This window comes from Nipponia nippon, unplaced genomic scaffold (assembly GCF_047370975.1).
Source record: "Nipponia nippon isolate SJK-2023a ecotype South Korea unplaced genomic scaffold, ASM4737097v1 scaffold_9, whole genome shotgun sequence".
Taxonomy (NCBI): domain Eukaryota; kingdom Metazoa; phylum Chordata; class Aves; order Pelecaniformes; family Threskiornithidae; genus Nipponia; species Nipponia nippon.
In genome coordinates this window covers 11,690,010-11,711,794 of record NW_028262413.1, presented here as the reverse complement: position 1 = coordinate 11,711,794, position 21,785 = coordinate 11,690,010, and the positions used below count along the sequence as shown (strand labels likewise).

General features: G+C 38.4%; 1 protein-coding gene and 1 long non-coding RNA gene across 3 annotated transcripts in view; one reads left to right on the top strand and one right to left on the bottom strand.

Annotated features, from left to right (window-relative positions):
* PDZRN3 (PDZ domain containing ring finger 3) overlaps positions 1–21,785 on the top strand; it is a 147,983-nt gene that overhangs the window by 17,251 nt on the left and 108,947 nt on the right. The window lies entirely within an intron of this gene.
* LOC148050097 (uncharacterized) overlaps positions 1–21,785 on the bottom strand; it is a 39,755-nt gene that overhangs the window by 11,758 nt on the left and 6,212 nt on the right. For both annotated transcript variants that reach the window (XR_015701472.1, XR_015701471.1), the window contains exon 2: positions 1,127–1,284. This is a non-coding gene — a long non-coding RNA (uncharacterized LOC148050097). The remainder of the gene's footprint in view (positions 1–1,126; positions 1,285–21,785) is intronic.

The window sequence follows — 21,785 nt, the reverse complement described above, 5'->3', positions numbered from 1 at the left end:
TAAGGCTTTTTCCTTTGCCTAATTAGTTTATTCTTTACACCATGAAAAATTGGAAGCTGTTCACAGTTAACTGCAGTTCTGTGCTTTAAACACTAAGAGGTGACAACTTATCAGCATTGTGAAATTAATTCCAACATTGTTGACTGCTTCTTTACTTTATGCATGGTGTTTTGATAAATTTATAAACAATATAACTTTACTATTTTATGTTCCACTGCAAAGTGCAACTACAGGACTTGTAAAGTTCTTAGACTCTCATAAATACAAATGGTACTGGGCTGACAATAATAGTAGTTGAGAATTTTTTGCTTCAGCACTGGGGCTTTTAAATGAGAATAGTATTTAAGTTGTTGCTTTTAAGACTTTATTATGCATTTTAGTATCCAAAGTAAATTTGTATTGTGGTAGCTTTCATATAATGGTGTAACATTTTTAAAGAGCTTCTATCTGTAAAGTCTTATACCTGTAAAGGGAATTTACCTCTGAGAGTGGAATTCGGGTTTTAAAGACTGGGTGGGGGAATAACATGTCAAAAAAGGGAAGTTGGGAATTTGTTACTAGTGGAAGGAGGAGTGGTACAAACGGGCTGTGTGGGTAGATCACTAGATGGTAAAGGCACATATCCCATCCCTGTCTACATGACAAGAGACATTCCTTTGTGAAAGACTAAGTGATTACTGTGCTCTGGCAATTTCCAAGCAGTTCAAATGGTGCAAGCATATCTGCAACTTAAATTACACATTAAATGTACCTCAGTTGTGTGAAGCAGGTGGAAAGAGAGTCAGAATATGGAAAACCGTATCCTTTGTTGGTACAAGCCCCTTTTTAATAGTCTACTGAAGCCTGGTGTAAAAATAATCTGTTAAAAAAATCATTAATTTATATAGCCTTTATTATAGGACTTGACCTATGGATCTCAGGAATAGTGTATCCTACAGCAGGCTCTTCTTATATACTCTTACACTGACACAGTTATCCATAACCCCAGTATAGTATTCCACATCTTAATTATATGCTCCATTTAACAGCAGTACAGAATTAATCCTGTTTGAACGGAGATGTGATGACATATGAAGAGTCATGACTGGTCTCTTAAGTGTAGTGAATTTTATCTGGAAGTACTTACCTTTATTCTTTATTTTTTGCCATCATCCACATAACTTTGAAGCGCATGAAAGTGTGCAACACTGAAGGCAAGTAACAGCTGCAGTGATCAAGCTTGGCTCAGGATCCAATTTAATTTATGCACAGATTTTCGAAGACGTAAGCCACAGGTGCTCAGTCCTGTAAAATATCACAAGGATATTGGTGATTTTGAAATCCCATCTTCAAGTTTAACAAATAGAATAAAATCATTAAATGTTTCACAGGATCACCAAATGGCTGAGGTTGGAGAGGACCTCTGGAGATCATCTAATCCAACCCCCTTGCTCACAGCAGGGTCAACTAAAGCCTGTAGCCCAGGGCCACATTTCTTCCTTTGGTGAATAAAAGCACATAGACATTGTGCATGTGAGTAGTCCTTTTGGGCCATCAGGTTGAGCAGGAATTTGAGCTGAAAACTAGTAAGTATTATCCATATACGTTCGATTGATTCAATGAATATGAGAAAGAAACCAGTGACAGGAAGGGAGAGTGAAAGTGTTTCCTGAATCATTGGGGGGGGGGGAGAAAAAAATAACATTTTAGTGCTATTTTTAATTCTTCTCTTCTCTCAGTTCTGCAGGCTTCCCAGCTCAGGAAGATTTAGTTTATTTCTTAAGAGGTCTTGCTTATATAGCAGACCTTTTTCTGGCTCTGGCCAGCTCTAATAAAAATTAGCAGTAACTTTAGCAGCTGCCATACCACATGACTGCTTGGAATTGCATAACTTCTTTTTTTCTCCTGAAGAAACACACAAAGAGATCATCTGATCTCCACCCTTGCAATGTTCTGTGAAGTGTATTTCTCTAACTTGATTTCCAAACATAAATCTTTTTCTTCCTTCTTTTAACAATCCTCTCTTTTTAAGACCAAAATCTGACTGTAAATAGTAATGAGCTCTAGGTAGAGCTTTCATGAGTTAAGTGAATAGGGTGATTATTTTTATTTTTGCTACTTCAAACTCTACTATTGCTTATCAATAAGAAGTCATGTCATGAACAAAAGATAATATTTAAGATAATGAAATATTTTTTTGCTGAAATTGTGAGGGTTTTAGGCCTCATAATATTTCTGAGAGTATGCTTTCGGATGGAGATACATTGTGGTTTGACAAGGAGAAGGTCATGGTGAGAAAGAAAAGACTCCTATGGCCATGCCACACGTAAACTGAGCCCAAACTGTTGGCTCAGACCAGAGCCCATTGAATTCACTGGAAATCCCAGAGTATCTAACCTGATCTGCAAACACAGAGCAGTTGGAAGTTTAAATTATTCTTCCTGTGTGGCATGTGGAGATGCAGCATTGTTTTCTGGCTAATTGTTCTTCCCTCTAGCAAAAAAGGAAATTTTTTTCTTCCCTAACTGCTGAGTCTGTGCAGCAGCATGACACTGCTGACGCAGAATAAGTACTACTTAGAGTAAAAGACAAAGGTGGGATTGATCTGTAAGCAGGTGGCATGTTGTTCTACATGAAGGTGCAGTTTAACCTGTTGAATTAAATATGGCTAAGGGCATGGCTTTAAACCAGAGCCACCGGGAACCCTGCACAAAACAGCCTGTCTGCTGACAAGAGCGGCTGCTGGGCAGACACACCAGTGCAGTTATCTTACATTTTTACAATTACTTCTTTTAGCACAGTTCTCACACAAACTTTTAAGCACTTTTTTTTTTTTTTTTAAAGAAATGTTTGATGAACTTACATAGGTATGTAAATCTGTATTATGTATGGAAGTTTATAATCATTTGCTGAAACCTAAGAAGAAATAACCCCCTTTCTGTACAGTGCTTTTTTATGATGCAAATTTCTTGCAAAGAAAAAAAAAACAATCTTTGTTTAATGAGGAGACCCCACTGGCTGCATATTTATTTGTGTCTCCCTTGTAGTTCCTTCAGAATCAAGGCTAATATTAATGTTTTGTAAGTCAAAGAAATCTCACGTCTATAGTTAGGAAGAATTCTTAAATCATTCAATGTTCTGTAAAAAAAAAAAAATGTATCAAATTCTTTAAAAAAAAAAACAAACACAAAAGCCAGGTAATGATAGCATCCTGGAATATGAAATATTGCTAAAAATAATGAGGATGTTCGCACACAAGAAAACCCTGAGAGCTGCACTTCTTAGGTGCACCATCACTGGCTTGCGCCAATTAGATTCCCTTCTTTACTTGAGTTGAGGCAGTTGTCTTAACCACAGGCTTGCAGTTAAATTTGAATTTTCGTAATTAACTTTTGCATTTTCCCACTTTCTCTGCTAGTAATACTTTCCTTTTCCTGCTAGTTTGTAAAGAATACCTAGCCCTCATTTCGGAGTAAAAGTTCTGGCACCTTTTATGCTGTAGTCTGAAGAAAAGCTAGCCTCTCACAGCCTGCCTTTAGCAGTGGTAAGCGTCAAACAATTTGGAACATAAAGCAATGAAGTCTTCAGATGCAGTTACAGTTCATAAGTGTCCTGCTAGCAACTCTTGTTTTAATTTAAAAGTTCACACAGCCAGCTCTCTGATTCCTTCCTGTGTTTGAAGGAGCCAGTACATACCAATGCTTTTTTTTTTTTTTTTAATATAACCTTTCATTGTTTTCCCTTCATTTTGGCCTCCCTCTTTCCTCTTAAAAGCTTTGTAGGCAAAGTTTCCTCTGCAGCAGGGGAATTGCTGACTGTTTCTATTACAAACCTTTCTCTAGCAACTAGAACCTTTTCCTTCAGTTTTAGCCAGTTTTACCCCCTGCTGCTAATTAAAATGTTCTCTCTCTCCTCTCTAAGTTTAGCAAAAAGCAAGTTTGTTTGCCCCTTTGTGGATTTCTCATTGCAGAAGGCATTTGCAGACTTGCAGAGCAGCTGACTTTAGAGGCAAGTAATAAACACAGGAATGAGCAAGGGTGTCAAAGAGAGCAATAGATAATATATTAGCCTCTTGCTGGGTCCAGCAAATCTTCAAGCTTTATAGACTATTAAAGGCTACTTTCATTGGGCTGACACTGTGCATTTCACTAGTTCTCCCAGCTTACCTTCCCCAGACACTCTGCTGTGGTTGTTAGACACCCGAACTCGTTAGATTAACGAGAAACGTTTTAGTAATGTATCTCAGGCAGAAACAGGGAGGAGTTAGGGGGTTGAGGGGATGCTGTGAAGTTTCTTTTGGGATGAAATTAATTTCGTGCATAAGCTGAGGAATCGGGGAAAGCAGCATGCCTGAGTCCTCCAGTTTTGAGAGATGCACTGTTAGTCTCCTGCTTAGACTTTATGCTTGCTTTTGAATACTGTGTTATAATTTGAATAGATTTATAGAAGAACCAAAACCCCACAGTCAGAACTAAGATGATACACTTGTCACTAACTCTATCCCTTTTATCCTGAATAATCACTTACCCTAAAAATAATCTGCTTTCTTTGCTGGTGTTCTGTTCAGGATGAACGAGGATTGCAGAGTCTGGCCCTTACTATTTGTTTGTGTCTGACTGCAACCATTTAATTCCCCTCCTTTAGAAAACCTTTGAAAAAAAAACCTAAGCCCAAAAGCTTTTAACTGCTTAGAAGGCGTTTTTCTGCAGTTTCAGGAAGAAATGCAATTATCATGGCTGCTTAATTAAAGTGAGTTGTCAATGAAGCGATAAACCATGGTAGAATTTACGTATCCTTGTAGAAGAATGCAAATTAAGGCTATAAATGGAGGTCTTGGGAAAGGTCTTGACCGCTTTTTGGCACCAGACTAATAATCACACTAAGTCATTCATATTCTCAGGCAATCAGATGATGTACATCATCTTTTGCAGGGAAAAAAGGACTATGAAAATAAGTATATAAGTCGAACATGCTACAAGAACAAATGCTTTCGTTTATATCTATCCTCGATGTGTTAATCAATAAGTTGTTAACTGGAAACCCCAACATTTCAAACTATGCAAGCTCTTTCTCAAAGGAAATTGTCTTTGAGTAAGTAAGTAGCCAAAGACAGTAGGACAGTATTTTAAAAGCTGCTAAAGATTGAAAGACAAATCCTGACCTGAAGTAACAAGCATAGCGTCCAATTAATTTGATATCTGCTAGGGCAGAAACCTTCTCTAGCTAAAGTCAGTGGTGAAGCCTTCACTAAGTGAGTTTATGAGAACTGATGGCCACATTTGTAAAACCTTTTCTAATCTAATGATAAAAAGGAAGTTTAGAACTATTTATTTTAACTATCATGGTAAGTTCCATGCAAGCCTGTAGTATGATTGGTAGGTGAGCAGGAATCCCTAGGGATAAAGCTGCCCCTAATGAAAGTAGTGTTACTGTAAGCTGTCTATTACAGGGGAGAAAATGCATGAACATGTAAAACATGTATGGTAATGCTTAAGTAAGTATGGAATTGGTTTTACTAAAGCCAAAGGAACTACTCATCTGCTTAAACATATGCATTAGAATAAGAAAAACTGGGGTCTCAAGTACTACTTGTGAGTGTCAGAGTCTATTAGCATATGAAAATAATCCACAAATGTCATATCCACTTATCTATGAAAGACAAATTCATTTTACATTTCCTTTGAGTATGTAAAACCTTAACTAGTCACTGGAGAATGCAAATTGTGGTGTTTGACACCTGAGAAGAATTTTACAGAAAAAATTGTCAGATTTTTACTTCAGTCTCCCACTTCATAACAAACCAGTTGTTATAAACTGCTCGACTTTTACTTTCTTCAGTTTGTAACATCCAGATTACTACCTGCTTTTATTCTCTTGACTAACTAAATTTTTTACATGAGAGAGCGAACCACCATATATTATGTTGTTACAGATTACTACATATTTTCTTTTAAGAAAATGAAATGCATTATTAGCTTTCAGTTTGAAAATGGAAAAATGTTGGGGGTTTTTTTTCCCCTTGTCAGAATATTCCCATTATTTTTGTTACAGTGCGCTCATTTTCTATTCCTTATTTTAAATTTGTTTCTACCATTAATTGTAGAGTAGGTACAGGCTTGGAACCTGGAATAATGGTTTCGCAACTGAAACTCATTGACTTCTACCACTCCTTGTGATTTAGGGAGACATCATACTTTGCGTTATTGTCAAGCATCCAAGTTATTTAAATTTACTTTTCTTCTCTGAATGTAATTTTTTTTGTGTGTCATGATCTAACTAAATTTATTCTACAAAAGTTTATAGTTCAGCTCTGCTGTTAAAAATTTCCTTTTGGTTGCATGTACAAATTCAACAAATTCTAGATCAAGGTCAATTCTAAAGCTACAGTTTATTATCATTGTTGTTCTCTCCCAGCCATTAGTTTGTCTATCATTTAAATAGCCTTTGGATTAAAGTACACTAGTATATCAAAACATGTAGCATTTTAGGCATTAAGAGCACTAAATGTATCTCAATCACAAATGGGCCTGATTTTTGTTTTTCTTTATCCTTTACTATGTCAGACAGAGGATTTCCTACTGTTTGTGAAAAGAAAGCTGGGGCTGGAGTTAGAAAGGAGAGCATAAAACTGATTGCTTGATGGTTTAATGTTACAGACCACCTACTCTGAGAAGGCTGAGAGTTTGAGTCAAATTGAAATTCTAAAGAAGGAAAAAGCTATAGACCAGCAACAAACAAATAGGTAAAACTTAGTGGAAAACTAGAGAAACAATAAAATATGATTCCATTTTGTTAGCAGTTTGGTACTTGGAATAGCTTTACATGTAAGAAAATACAAAGCAAAACAAGGAGTCACTTAGGGGAAAGACATTAGACAGACATTTCAAGACTTCCTAGACAGACCTAGTATAATTTTATGCACTTAAACACCTTGTTATAAAAGCTATGTATATTCAGATGTTGTTTCACATTATTCCTTTATTGTATAGTTAAAAGAGGAGAAAATTATAAGTAATCATACAAGGAAGGGAAAGAAAATAAAACATCAATATCTCCAGAAGAAGCTTTTTTAGAAAGGAAAGCACAAGGCAAGTTTTCTAGTTCCTTTGGGACCTCAACAAGCAATTTAGCTAGAAAGTATTTGTTTTGGATAAAACCTGGAGGTTAGCAACAAAGCATAGAAGTGTCTGTCACTGCACTGCATGCAATTTAAAAAAATTTATTTCTAGTCCTCCCTGTAAAACTTGAAAACACATCTTCAAGTCTAGAAGTTGGCTGTGCACTAAACAATAATAGTTATTTATCGGAAGTTCTATAGAAGTATTAAACAAGTATGGAGAGATTAACAGAAATTGAACAAATTAATGCGAAGGGGTTAGAATTGGGATTTTTAAATTGAAGATATCAATGCAAACATGTAAGGACATATGCTAATACACGTAAAGACAAGTACTGCAAATAAGTCAGTGGTCGAGTACCTGATGTAAGTGAACGTTTTTGCAGGTACTGTTGTTGCAGACAAATTAGTGAAAGGCAGCTGATGGGCTGTTGAAAGGAATGAAGTTGAATTTAAATTTCACTTTCGGCTGAAATATTTACCTAATTTTATTTACAGTCGCCCTTAAATAAATCGGTTTACTTTGGGGCATTGTGCAGTATATTATATACATATCTGTACAATCATCTTTTGAGTTAACTTTGTTGTTTGTGGGGATTTTGAACAGTAGCAGAGGAATTTTCTCAAAATAGGAGAACCTGGTTGCAAAACTACAGATTGTTGTGGACTATTGAACTCAAAGCAGAGCATTTACCACAATTAGTTTAGGGCATTTAGTTCGGTGTAAGTGAAAAACTTCAAATAATAAAGAAATTAAAAAGCTGTCAACGGAAGTTTAAGTTTACTCAGAATATTTTCCAGAGGCAACGGCTACACATCACTGCTGTTTCTCTGGCTGTTCAGCTTCCACGATGATAACATTGTATAGGAATTTACATAGAGGGGGCTAAAACCTTTTATTCCCAAACACATTTATCTTAGTCTCAGTCACTTGGGAATCCAACAGCACAAGTGTGCAAGGCCAAGTAGATACATCCTCGTTTGTGTAAAAGCCAGTTCCTATGTGCTGCAAGCCAGCAAGAAGTGAGAGAGTCTTCTTGCTTTGGTAACCTTGAGAGGGATGTAATTTTTGGTTGTGATCTCTTGTTTTGGGGTAAGTCTGAATCAGTCTATTGTTTCATGGGAGAACAGCTGCAGGGGACACGAGGGAAGTTTTGAAGGAGAAGGGAAAAGCTGATTCTTCTTCAAGATGGAACTGAAAGTTTTCTTGGTAAACAGATGTTCCTGTAGTGGCTGTTTTCTACTGATATAATCGGTTATTAGCCTGTAAAGGTTCAGTGAAGCAGAGTGACACCTAATACATTTTAACAGGTGCCAAGGCAAGCTTTTTCACTTCACACACTTAAACCAAAGTAAGATTTCAGTTATAAATTGAAATGGCCATTTTGCACCCCTATCAGTAAAGAAAGAATTTCACATGAGTAGCTGCCAGGCTGCTGCGAAGGCTGACACTGACTTTCCTTTCCAGGTGGGGACTGTTATTGTTTCGAATGCCCCTTTTAGAGACCTCTTTCACAGAGCCCTGGGATGTGGAAAGACACTGGAAACTATTTTGAATCCTTGCAACAGGTGGTCAGAGTCAAACTGCACTACATAAAAGTTGTAGTCTTTCCAAGATTTCCATTTTAGCTGCATGAATTATTTGTTATTTAGCTAGATAGGAGTTTCAGTAAGTTGCACTCGTCATTTTTATATGCTTTTTATAAGAAGCAGTCACGGCAAGTGTTATTTCTGTTCTTTATGCTTCAAAATACATGTGAGCAAACAAACATCTAATCTAATATGCAGTAGTGGCACAATAGCCAGATGTATTGTTTATGCTTTAAAGTATTTTTGTTCAAGCCTATAGACAAAAGTTCTTTCCACTTTAAAGATGTTCAGCTTGCACTTACGCAGTTAAAGGATTCCTAACGATAGAGCTGGATCATGTCCTACAGCTAGACACAGACTCTTGTTATCAAGGACTTACATGAACTTTCTTACATTTGCATTGAATCAGTATCAGTTTCTTTCATGGCCTGATGTCATACTGTATGATTTTCTAAGGTCTGCTCCCATGTCTGTTGTCTTTCATTCCTCTGGATGGGACCAGATTTGGGCCCCAAGACCCAGTAAGAGCACAACTATTGCATAAAAACTGAACTAAGGATGCCTCTCAGCTCTGCAGTATCAGAATGGTCTGGTGCATGTCCATTCCTGTTTCTTAACTATAACAAATAGACCCCAGAAATGGTCACATGTGAAGGTTTTGTGGCTATTATTTGCGGTGTCCCCTGTCAGTTCTGAAACCCATAGAGCCCAAGTCTGAAATCCTTATCAAAAAAGAGTTGTACTTATTTATATAAGTAATAGTTCACATAGCAATGCCTTCGGGGGAATATTTTCTCTGCTGCGGTCAGCAGACGCTATTTTTTCCTGTGGTAGGAGGTAGAAGGCCCAAGGAAAATAATCAAATACCGGTAATAACAAGAACCTACTAAAGTTAATTTTGTGTTACTACTACCAGTACTAAATGGAGAAATTAGCTGAGTGGCATGAACGGAACAGAAGAGACTTTAGCAACAGAAGGTAAATAATGCAGTGTTTTACATAAGCATCAAATATTTGACAGTTTTACAACTGGCTTGTTATTTCCAACAACTGTTACATTAGGATAAACAGCATTTGCTCTTTCCATTTCTGGCTTTCTCACATCCTCAGAACAGCTCATGCCTAGAAGATGTGCTAAGAAACTGTGGCTTTGTATTAATTCCACTTGGGCATCTGAAAGGTTATTTACTTATTCAGCTATCACAATAGACCCTAAAGGTTTATTTAAGTAGCTCACCAGAAACAAAATGAGGCTGCCCATTAAGGTGGGGGCTCATATTGGCTTCAGTGGGTTTATCTCACACACATCATAATCAGACGGGACTAATATTTTTTGTGCTCGCACTGGAGAGTACCTTCTGCCCTACTTAACCTCTAGCCCACAGTATAAAAGTTACATGAGATCCAAGGCTGTGGGTCTTCTTTTATTATTATAACTCTAGTAGTGCCTGGGGACCCTCACAGAAATTGAATCCCCATGGACAATAGAGCCTGTCTCAAAAAACATGCAGTATAAATATTCAAAAAAATGTACAGAAGGACAAAGTCAAGAGGGGTTATACCATCGTTGTTATCAGGGAACCGAGGCACAGGAGCTTAATTTACCCAGCTTCGTGGCTAAGCCAGGTGTCGAACCCCAACCTTTTCGTGCGCTGAGTTACTCAACCACAAAGGCAGCCTGCTTCCCTGGGGGGCTGAATAAACCCAGACAATTATAATCCTCAGCTCCAGGCTGCTTTAGTGCTGCTCCTCACTCTTATGTACAGATGGAAATTTGTGGTAGCTTCACGGTGCCTTTGTCTAGACTAAGATTTAGATAGATAATACTAAAAATTTAATATATGACACATTTTAAAGAGGGGTTGACAGGGCACTGTATAGTAATGCTGAACTAGTCAAGGGAAAGATTAGGGAAGCATCACTTTTAATGTGGCCAGCTAAGCCTATTTTAAAGTAAATACTATGCCCACGCTAGATTTTTTTGGTCATGCTAGAACAGACTAGCTAACCAGTTCTAACAGAGTTGAAGTCAGTGGAGTTTTGGCAGCAGCATAAAGTGACAGAAAAAAGATCAGATAGAAAATTAGGCAAAATATTACTTCATTAATGAATAACAAAATACTCTGTAGGATTTTACTAATCCTTAAAACATAAATCAGTTACCTTGAGACTAAGAAAATCATGAGAAGTCTGAGACAAAATAGGAATCTTTTTTGAAAAAAGTCCTGAAAACAAATACTTAAATTGCTAAAATGCTTCTTAAGCCATAGCTACAACACCTGCAGTTATGTATTATCCTATAAACAAGCTACACCTACACTTTCACAATGAATAGGAAGCATCCATAGTAGTGATAACAGCTGCTTAAAATTCTAATTCTAATAAAAATTGTTTTATCCATGAATTCTCTGTTCAACTACAGCTTGCTATATTTGACTATTTCTAACACAAATTAACAATATTCCTTTTAAAAAAGAGCAAAATGTGAATCAGTTTACAGATAGAGAAAGCATTTATTCTTTGTATACCCAAGACTCCCAGAGGGAGATTTGGGTGTTCGAGGAATGTAGGGTGGGGTGGACTGTGGCTTCCCTTCAGCCCATGATATTAGATTAGCCCCGAATTACTGTTTCTGCTGCCATTTTTAGTGATTTGGTATCAGCAGCTACAGACTCTTCTGAGATAAGACAAGGGCATGTAAGCTCTGAAGGGTTCTCATTCTGGTGCAGGACTATATCAGTCTGGCAGCTGTTGCTTTGATTGAAAAGGTATGCTGACAGTTCAGGGCAAGCTTCAACAAATGGCACCAGCTTCTGAAAAATGTACTTCTAACAGAACTGCCCCCAAAAGCCTGTTTATTTAAGGATTTCAGTGTTATGCCTGACATTTGTGTTGAAACCTGAGTTTTTACAGTGCAAAATGAAATAACATTAAAGTGTTTTCAGAAAATATATTTGGGGATGTATAATAAACACTAAACCATTACCCAGTAAGGATCTGTTGACATACGTTATCTATAGCACTGACACATTATTGCTGGTTTTAACCAACAGTTACTGAGTATGCATTATTTATACTTGAGAAGATGGCTTGCAGAAGAGTGACGAGATGATAGCTAAAATGCGTATGACTGAGACCTGAAGCTCATAACTAGCCCCCACATTCTGGGACACTAATGCTGGTTCTGGAAAGCAGAAACCAGCTGAGAATTTGAGATCCAGACCAGACACTCCTAACAAGTCTGAGAGTCATTAAATCAAAGTGTAACTCTCAGACCATCTCAGTGCTGTACACATAATAGTGATTTTCAAACTCAGAAGGAACCATTATTTCAGATAAATTTTCCTATAGGCCATATTCTCCATTACCTTGTCCCTCGCGTGGTCATTTTATTTAATGTGGAAAGCACGTAAAACACTATTGTCCTCACTGATAGTGTTTCACACTCACTGTAATTTAAATACGACTGTACAGGGGAGGAGGGAAAGAGACCTAGTGTAGCTAGAAATTTTGTGCAGAGAAAAGATGCTCATTGATTTCCTACCTTCTGCCCCTGCTCACTTCACCTTCTTGTCTCCCCACTAAAACCCCATGATTTACACACATGCTGTTTTGCAACACCGGAAAATCACTGTTAAACAGTGTTTTGGCTTGTGTCACTAACTAGAAAACCTGGGAGCTGACTCAGTACTCCAGTCTGCCTACTCATAATAGCACTGCTGGAGCTAGACATCATATCTTTAAAGATTTGTATATACAGCAAGTTTAAACTATAAGGACTTAGTACTATTCCTTCGTGATAGCAGGAAGCGCCATCCTCATCAGGGGCAGATAGCCATGTCTTTCATTTCACTTGATTTTGACTTCTTCAAAATGATACATTTGCCATTTTTGCATTCTGTTGGGCTGGTTACAGGTAGCAACCTTAGAGCCACCTCTAAGTAGGTTTACCTGTTGCATGGCCTGCTGCTGGGAGAGCCCCAGGGCTGGCTCTGCAGCAACTTTCCAACATCCCCCAGGGATAACACTACCCACGCTCAGTCCTTACAGGTCCTCTTGCCTGTCCTGCCGCAGGTCCGAGCCTGCAGCTATGCCACCTGCCTTTGCAGTACAACAGCGGGCAGAGAGGGTGACCCAGGATGCTTCGTTACAGGGTGACAAAACCCATCACCATCAAAGGATGCAGAAGTCATCTGCCACAGGCAGCCTTTGCAGGCTGAGTTCAGACTGGTTTCAGGGGCAGAAGGGATGGCTGCTGCAGGGCTGCAGAAGCAACCTGGGGGTAAGAGCATTCCCAGAAGCTGTGTTACCAAACAGAGGGTCAGGATCTGGGCAGCTGAGGGGGGGTTTCTCCGAGCCACAAAGGCAATCAGAAACGGGGATAGAAAATAAACTGAGTTCTGGAATCCCCAGATGCTTTCCTTTCTGATTAAAAAAAAAAGATATTTTCTATTTTAAGTAATTTAATTACTATGGTAGTATCATTGTATTCAGAACTTCCCAATTGATTTCACCCAAAACTATTATGTAGTCATTGAATAGGCAGTTGAGGTAACAAATTCAGATTAAAACTTTGGTTTTTATTTCCCCAGTGTGCTGAAATCATCACTTCCAGGATAATTTTGGCTCAGTATACTTCCACGTGGTACTCGGTGAATGCACAGAGCACACATGTGGGAAGTTACCATGGCTTTGCTGAGATATGGCTATTTGTTAAGTAACTTATGACAACATAACTGGTTTTAATTATATCTCCAGATCCTAACTTTAAGTGAGGAGTTTTACAGTCTGGTGGTACTAGCTCCACCTTCAGTCCTTCAGGCATAGGCTTAGCAAAGACTGTGCCACTTGGTCTCCTGGTGCGTGAAAAGGGAAAACAGGGCAACTGTTCACAAGCTTGAAATAACATGTTTCAACTTAGGGAGTTGACTTACACCAGGTAAAACTTTGTAGAGAATATATGAACACTAGGTTAAGATACATGGAAAAGATGTTTGTGCTTTATGTTAGGAAGTATTGAATTGCATAGATACGATTGCAGGAGATTTACTGTAAAACTGATGCAATTATGTGGCTGAAATAACCTGTTAGTAATTAGGATTTTGAGTAGGATAAGTATAGAAGAACATGAAAATGGGACTTGATTAATACCAGAAAATTCCCAGGGCATACCACGCGTCCTTACACCCAGTGATTCAGGCTGGAATCCGCAGCGCCTGAAGGAAACCGCCTGTAGGTGCTGCCACTGCAGGGGACCAACGCAAACTATCCCGTTTGCTCATCACAGGATCATTCCTTCATTCCCTTCACACGCACTGTTCCCAAAATCCCTGGGAAGCTAAAAATATCTTGCAACATAGATGTGAGTCTTACAAGTGTGACTGAAGATTTCTGTTTTCTAGGACAGTGTTTGAAATGCATGGAAGAATCAGTTAAACATTTAGTTTCAGCCAAGCATAAATGAATATGAATTAAGAGCTACTGTGCCTGAATTAAATATTGTTTTATATTGAATCTACTGATCAATATTTGTATTCCATTAAATATATATCTTCAAAGCATTTTTTTTCTGAAAAAATTGACATGATAAACTTAGTAGTCCCTGTTGTTAAAGCATGGCAAAAAGTCATGAGGTTGACTCAAGATCAGAAATGTTCTAAAAAGAATGTGAGAATTTTTCTTTGAACTTACGTTTCACAGTTTCAGGCCTTTCTCCAAGGGCTAAAAAATTTTGTGATGAAACCTGATGTTCCCACTTAAGACCATGATTCCTAGACACGAGGCTTTAAAAGAGAAACATGAACTAGAAGGGGGCTGGTGAGTGCATAAGCCTGAGCCCATCTCATGGGGTAGAGATGCAGAGTCTGCTTTGGTGAGTGGGGGATGGAGAGTTCATGCAGCAGAGGCCTCCAGAGCAATTCAGAAAGTTTACTCTGAGGGACCACCTGAGCATCAGCTCCCACTGCTGCCTCCAGGGAAGAAGGGTGTAATGTTAGAGAATCCTGTACATGTACGGAGTTTACACATTAGGCAGATCAGTGCCTGGATCAGTGCCCAGATGGGTCTCATCTTTGTACATGAAGCCTGCCTGATGGGCTCAGATGCTGGGGAGTTTGACAGGCAGAAACCAGCGTTTTTCTATCAATGGTTTCCTTTTCCTCAACAGTATAGATTTACAAAAAACACAGTGAAGAAACTTAAGAGGTTTCTTTATCCAGAAAGTGGAAAATGAGAGGGTCGCCCATCCGTATGATGGCTCAGGTGAAGCTCCCCTGACCATAGAGTGGTAGCTCCTTCCCTTGGAAACAAGGGACTTTCACAGGAATACAAATGACAAGACCAAAAGAAGAGGAAGGACTAATTCTGCTGCATAACTACTAGGTGCATAGTCCATGAAAGAGGAGAGTTTTGTGGTTTGAATCTGCCCCTCATGTTTCTATGCCCCAGTTCCCTGAGCTATGTAATGTCAGACAAATCGCAGTTTGCCTGTGAGACTTGCATGTCTTTGGGGATTATTATTATGTACATCCACATTTGCAGTTCTTGCCCATAACATTTATCATGTTCGGACCCTAATCTTGGTGAGGTCTCTCAGATGTTTTAATAAATATAGTGAACTTTTTTCCACTCTAAACATATAAACTGTTGTTGAGCCATCACTGCTTTGCTGCTGAGCATCAGTATGAACTGCTAAGCACTTAATAGTCCACAGCTTGAAGACCTACAGAATATTCTCATGAAACTATCATTTTCAGATATACAGTAGATAAAAGTATATTGCTGATTTTTTTTAAAATACAATAAATTTTCAGTGCAAACATTCAAAGATATAATGAAAAGCTGCTGTAACAAAAATTCTCCCCGCATAACTGTTATGGGGTTGAATATGCCATTTGTAAGGTTTAAATTGCTTTTGCAGTCAAGTGTTGTAATCCATTAGTGATAAGAAAAGGTATTTGTCTATCACTGTGGTTAACTACATTCCTTGTATTAGAAACAATTTAGTCTCTTACGTGAACTCAGTGCAGGAAATTGTTTAGAGAGAGTCTGGCTGCAGAGCTGGAAAAATAGAGTAGTTAGAGCTCCCTTCCCCCAGCAGCAATGTGATGTATAACTGAACACTGACAGCTAACAACTTAACCTTTAAGAGTGTTGCACAGAACAGCACTACATACCTTTACTCAAAAGATTTCAACTGCTTCACTCAATAGCTCCTTCTAAGTAAAGTTGTGTAGAAAAAGTAATGCTTTTCAACTCTTCCTGGGATTTTTTCTTTAAACAGTGATGTTCCTTCTTCTGTCATTAAATCATGCTAATTTGGGTTTTGGGTTTTTTTAGATATCATTACTCTTACAACAAATAAATCCTAAATCTCTCAGCAAATGGAGGAAAACTTTAAGATTTGGTTCTTGAAAATAGGAATTGCAATTTCTCTGTAAAAGTAAGCTATCAGATCAGATTTGCTACCAACCACATTGCTTTCCTTTGGGTTTTGGAACAGTGCTTGCTAAATACTATCAGCTTTGCACGTTTGGCTAAACATTACTAGTGAATCAGTACATTTCCTAGGTTTTTTTTTTTCCCCTCTATAAAGATGCTGACAGATGTTGCAACAGACCTCTAACATATGATCTAACACCATAAAGCATGATGCATATTACATATCACAGACTCATCGAAATCAGAGATAGGAAAGACGTATCAGATGGTAACATCAACCCCCGTACTGGCACTGAACTGGTATACAAATAATTTTGGCCACTACCTGCTATCTGCCTTGTTAACATCCCATAGCAGAATGCAGAATTATAAATTATTTTAGGATCCATAATACACTGCACATGTACAAAGCAAGATTTTTTCCTAAATATTTTAAAGTAATAATTCAAAAGCACTGCAACCATAAATCTTTCTGATTGTAATGCAGTCATCTCCTTATATTTTTATTATTACAAATAAGTTGCATTTGTGAAGGAGTTGGTCTCGTAGGAAAGCAGGGTCAGCAGCCTGTTAGAGGCTGGTCTCAACCTATCCCAAAACCCCAGAGCAGCCTTCCTGTGGGATTTAAGAGCTACGGCTGTTCCAGCAAATGAAGATGTGTCTAGAAAGCTTAGCACCTAGACAAAAGCTGCAGTCATTGGATTGGACACCACCTGATATTATACATAGGATCCCTGTATTCTACTGTTTAAAACAATCCTTGCCGAGTATGAATTTTTTAGGTTTCCATAGGCTCGCCGTTTGCTGGCAGTCTTTACTTTGTCCTGTAAAACACCTGAATTCCATTTTTGGCAGAGGAATTGGAATATGAATATTGCAGAAGAGTCAGCTTTCCCGCCTAATGTATTTGGCAGGAGGAGTTCTGAACTACAGGGCAGGCTGGCTAAGCGCCCAGAGAAGGACAGTTCACAGTCTTAGGAAAGCAAGCAGTGAAAGAGGAGACTCAAACTGCACTACATAGGGTTTACTTGTTTATCAGGAGTGCTGCAGAACTTAAGCTACTGATTTCTGAAAGTATAGAGTCTGTGCCAGGACCATGTCTTCCTTACAAAGGCTAGGCATCTAGCCACCCAGTGATAGCATATTCTTCACAGCAAATAATCACGGTAATACCAAATTCTTTCTTGTGGAAATGATACACCATCATTAAGATTAATATTTCCTGCTGTCCTGCTGCCAGGGTGCTTGCAGCAAAGCCTGCAAGAAGGAACTAAGCATTTGGTGATGGGGGTGCGTGCAGTTGGGTGGGAGGGCAGTAATGCCACAGCATCTGAGTGGGTCAGATTTCTCTTATGGTTTTAATCTGTGTTCATCTGACAGTGATTCTGACTTGTTTTCATTGAGCATAACCATATGTTCAGTTTTCAACAACACATGAAAAAGTAAGGGCACTGTTAGCAAGCTGAAATGCCTTAACAGAGAGGGAAAGGATAATGCTGCATCTGCACCACCATTCGTTATTTATCTTTAAAGACTGGCTTAGATTTACTGCATCTGTCAATCATCTCCAAGCACTTACTCCATTTTTTCTCCCTTCTTTGTAAATCACATCCATCAAATTACTGCTGTCAAGCAGATAGTAAAAGATCTCTCCCCCCCTAAAGGGCCTCTCCAGCCGAAAGCAAAACAAGCACCTGATAATCCACTGGAAACCCTGCGGGATATAAATATACTTGCAGTGTATCAGGTCAAAATAACCCAAGGGAATCTAAAGGTTGGAACACCAGGGTGCTCTGTCCAACCAAGTCCAGTTCACATGAGCATCCCTTCTTATATGTCTGAAGGGCTCCTTAAATGGGAACAGCTTATACAGTCTCTTAAAACTGAATACCCCCTCCCCAGCCTGGACATTTACTCTGCCTTCTTGCTTCAGATAATGCAGTAAAATACTTAGCCAGTGTCTGCTCTATGTGCAGCTGAGATTTCTGCTCTGGTTTTGGGCAGTCTCTGCCTCCACAGACATAAAAAGGCAACACTGGAATAAACATAGTTTTGTCCTTGCATGGAAGGTCCAAACTCTGTGGGACCATCCTCATTGCCTGCTAAGCCTGATGCAAGTTCACAAGTATTTGACAATTTACATTCTACTTTGGATTACATTTTTTCTCACATCCTGTTTCACACAGAAAGGGCAACTGGAACGAGGCACTTGGTGCTCACCTGACAGATAAATATCCTCCAAGCTGTAAATAGGAAGCCGGTTCAGTTTTTGGCCACAAATTAAGTTGTATGAAATAGTAACTATAGGAGGGCAGACTTCAGGCTCCATGTTGTAAACACTGTCAGATGCAGAAAATAGTTTCTGGATTTTATACAAGGTATTAGACTATCAAGATGTGATTACAAGGCATACGTTTTTCTGGAAGCCTATTTATATGCAGCTGAACACTGCTTTTGATTCATGAAGCTCCTTTTTTATATAAAATGCAGTTTGGCAAGTTTTAGCACTTAGTTAACTAATCCCCACCAGAAATACTGAAAGCATGGTTTCCATTTATAGCAAAATGGCTTAAGCTGATTTAGAAATACAGTATGTTGACAGTACTATTTAAAAGCATATGGACAATTTGCTCCTTTCTTCTTCATGACAAAAATGAGTGGTAACCATCAGATGCTGTGCATCAGAATGCTAGCCTCTCCTTTTTGTGAAGATCAGCATAATCTTTTCCAGTTGTAAAATCAAATCCAAAGTAGCCTGATTTATTGTTCTTTGCTATCCTCAAAAGAGACTGAGGCATCTACACAGCCCTTTCTATGCAAAGTTAGTGTAAATGGCTGCATGATGTTTTACAGAACATGACTTTGATTGGTACAATGGTCCACAACACTAGATATTATTTAATTGCAAGTATTTGGTGATGACTTTCTATTAATTGCAAAAGTTTATGCTAGTATAACTCCAAGCTTCAAGAGATCTATGACAATATAAAACTAATGCAAAAGGAGAAGAATTATGTTTTGTTTGTTATTAGCGTATGTCTTGTGGGAGCCTCTATAATTAAATATTCTGTTTGTGCTTTATGGAAAGAAGTGTCTTTTGGAGAATTCCGCAGTAGAATAGAAGCAATCCCAGCACAAAAGATGCATGTCTGTACTTAAATATATGTGTACAAACACAGTATGCCCTTAGAGCAAAATAAAAGTATTAATAATGAATACAGAAAATAGATTTTGTTTTTAAATCCACATATAAGGTATGACTCAGTAAAAAAGACAGCACAGTGTTTCATCACTACCTAGGCCACATTTTCTGCTGCATTTACTGATGTCAAGCAGTTTCTGACTGTGATTATCCCCACTGACTTTTATTAGGTTGGAAACAGATATATCTACTGAAGTCAACAGTGGAGGATTTGTTAACAATCCTAGGCAGTTGCCTAGCCTATGGAAAGTCCTAATCACCCAGCAAGTATATAAGGGTTCTTACTAGACACAGAAATTGAGCTTTTCCTTGAAATACTGGAAGAATAACTGACTGGCATCATCCAGCAAAGTAATGAACCATAGGGTAAAAACACATCACTTTCTCCGGCAAAGAGAATCAGTTACTCCGTGATTCTCCTCCGAGAACATTACTGCAGTCCTCTGTAGTTACAACAGCTGAATTGTACCGTTGTCTCTGCCAGTGTCACCTGCTGATCCCGCAGGTCAGCGGTCTGTGAGCAAAGTGCAGTGCACCCCATGCACAGCTCTAACACAGACAGAGTAACATGGCAGGGAAAGACGCCGACAGCAGGCGTTTGTTGTGTTTATCCTCTTGGGCTACCATCTACCAAAGGATGCAGGCTGCAATAAAGCTCAGGATTTTCATATAGGCACCAAAAAGAAGGTATCGGAGCAAGAAATTTATCTTTCCCCTGAGACATTTAGATTTGTCTCAAATATCTGCATGATTTTATATTCACAGAGCCCAAGAAAAAATATATATACACTGTGGTACAGGAGAGTAAAGGGAAGATGTGGGAAGATCCATGAGCAAATCCATGTAGCAAGTCCTGCCCTCGAGTGTAGGGAATTCTTTCAAGTCCTGTGTGAACAGTAATAATTATATTATTTACAGTAAGTACACTGAACTGGAAACTGCAAACCCTCTGACTTTCAACAAGCGAGGACTGAAATAATTTTCAGCTGACGTTGGTGAAACTTGCTGTGCCTACACAGTCTGATATTCAACTCAATCTGCAGTCACTCTCTTTATCCGTTTGCTGACTGCTGTGTATTATAGCAAATGAATAACACCATGGTATTTTCTTACAAATATGCTAGGCTAATGCCACGAATACTTTTGTTAATGATCCAGAACATTCAGTCTGTTTTAATTATTTCTTCTCCCTTTTACATCTCAATTATTATTAAAGTAAGCAGAAGTTACCAAGAAGTGTTAGGAACAAAGTTGAAGCATGAAAAAGCAATATAATATTACAAAAGATTGTAAACAGCAGCAGCAGTCTTCTCTGAGCAACTGTTTGCTCTCAGCAACACCATCCAAAAAAAAAATTTGGTTCACAACAGTGTACTGATTCATGAAAATCACCCTTGCATCTGAAGTCTGTTTTTGGCTAAGGTACCCACATCTTGAGAGCCACCAGGCAGGTGGTACCATGCTGTGACACAGAAGGATTGCAGAGCATTTCAGGAAAGTGACGTTTTAAGTGGAACAGTCCAATGTGGTTTTTGTTGATCCTCAGGCGTAGAGGATTTTAGAACTGTACTGACAAAAAACACATACTTTTTTAGTCGCTGCACCTCTGATGGGGAGACCTAACAATAAGTCTTTGGGGGCAGAAGGAACATAACACAATAAAACCCCCAAGTTTCTCTCTTACTATTTTTACATGCTGTAAATTACAGTAATATTTAATGAATATCAAAGTCTGGAAATACTAAATAATTAAGCCAATAAAGAAAATAATACATCAGAAAACAAAATTAATCCAGACAGATGCGTGCCAAAATTATTCAAACCCTCCTTGCTAACAAGTATCAAATGAAGATGATTTACATTCCCCTTAAGCAAAGCCATCAGGTGTTTCACCCTTTAAAAGTGGCCAGTTGGAGAACTATCCCCAATACAAAAATGCTGTGCACACCAAATGCTCCGTGGAAATATCACCTGCACAGCAATAAGCTTTTAGTGTTTACACTCCCTGCTTCTCATGGAAGACCAGAACACGAGGCAAGTTTAGGTCTGTATTACTAAAGATCAGTCTGGTTACTGTCGAGCTCCAGAGTCCTCAAATACATGAATGACTGTCCCTAGATAAGCCAGCTATTGACCACCAGATATATTACATTAACTTCTAAAAATATACACACATACAAAAAATACATATGCGTATATACATCTTGAACACAATTTTCAGAACAATGTTTTTATGATTTAGTACTTTCCCAAAAAAGATGCATACATTTGCAGACTTGAAATATCTTACCCTTAGGAGTTTTAAAAAATACATATAATCATGCCACATTTTTGAGAAAAAGTCCTTCCTATTCTGGGATCTTATTGCACTCAACTTTGTTATGGATACATCGGTGTCTCCAGGGCTAAGCACAGTGAAATAATTGTAATCCAATTGTGCTGAAATATTTAAGGGAG